Genomic DNA, 1,260 nt, shown 5'->3' with positions numbered 1-1,260 from the left:
GAGAATGTGCGCACGCGTCATTGTGCTCCTGCAGAACCAGGGCATGGGCCAAGAGGCGGGCTTGCCGCCAAACCAGGGGATGGATTCCAAGCACATGAGGGGTACATAAGGGCTATATCCTTTTACTGTACTGCTATTTAATCTCTATACTGAACAAATAATCAGACAGCTGGACTATAGGACAGGGAAGGAGGGATCGGATTGGGAGAAGTCAGCAGCAGCCTGCAATGTGTAGAGGACACAGCCATGTTTGCTGACAGTGGGAGGATTGTAACAGTGAAAAACTACAGCGTGAATTACATCTGGAGTATTGACATTGTTTATTGCTAGATGTTAGATGTCCATTTTAGGTGCGTTTTTAAAGTGTTGGGTGGGTTTTCCCTAAAGTACAATCTGTCAGGATAGGATTGGGAGACTAGATTTTCATTTTATAAAACATTTCTCTCATTCCTGGGGCCTGTATTTCCTTTCATTCAATTCTGTGCCTCTATGTGTGGCGGCACATATCTCCGTTCCTGTGATGTTTTGTTCTGCTGCCTTTGAATGTGGGGTCTTCTTGATGTCTGAGTTTGGGCTGTTTTGGCTTCTCTGTGGGCTTGGGTTCATGCTTTGTTTTGTGTACCCGACTTTAGAATGTCCTGTCCCCCAATGCTTGTGATATCTTAGGCTTAATCATTGCCCTGTTGTTTAAAAAATTAATTTTTGATTTACCCTCTCTTTACTTTCTTCCCGCATTCATTAAGCCTCCCTGTCACCATCACAGGCCGCATATCTCTTGTGAAAACCATTTCTCATCTTTTTTTTTCTTAGTTTATACAAGTGGCCGCATACTCCAGTTCTCATTATGACATGGACTCACTTGGCTGCACGTCTCTAAAAATTCGTCCAGGTCATGAGGTGTGTGACATATTCGACACTGTCTGACTGGTCTCCCTATGCATACCTCTCCAAGGTACGAATGCACCATAAGTTATTCCTTTTTACTTCCACAGCCAGGCATTTCTGCTGGTTCCCTATTTTTGTGCTGTGGTGGGTAGTGCTGTGATAGGTAGGGGTGAGCCCATATCTGTTCCTGTCTTGCTCGTTCTGTGGGGTGTCTAAGGAGCAGAGAGATTGCTGGGTATGATGCTCTTGCTATTTGCATAGGTTTCCTGAGGTGGCTGCTGCTGTCCCTAGAGGGTCGACACTGTGCGCTCTCACCAGCACTGCAGGAGGGTTGCAGTCTCTCCATAGCCTCTCCAGCACTGGCTCTTTGCTGTT

Source organism: Echinops telfairi, unplaced genomic scaffold (assembly GCF_000313985.2).
Source record: "Echinops telfairi isolate 266 unplaced genomic scaffold, ASM31398v2 ScPeMD7_7472;HRSCAF=8510, whole genome shotgun sequence".
NCBI lineage: Eukaryota > Metazoa > Chordata > Mammalia > Afrosoricida > Tenrecidae > Echinops > Echinops telfairi.
Note: the sequence above shows the minus strand (reverse complement) of the source record.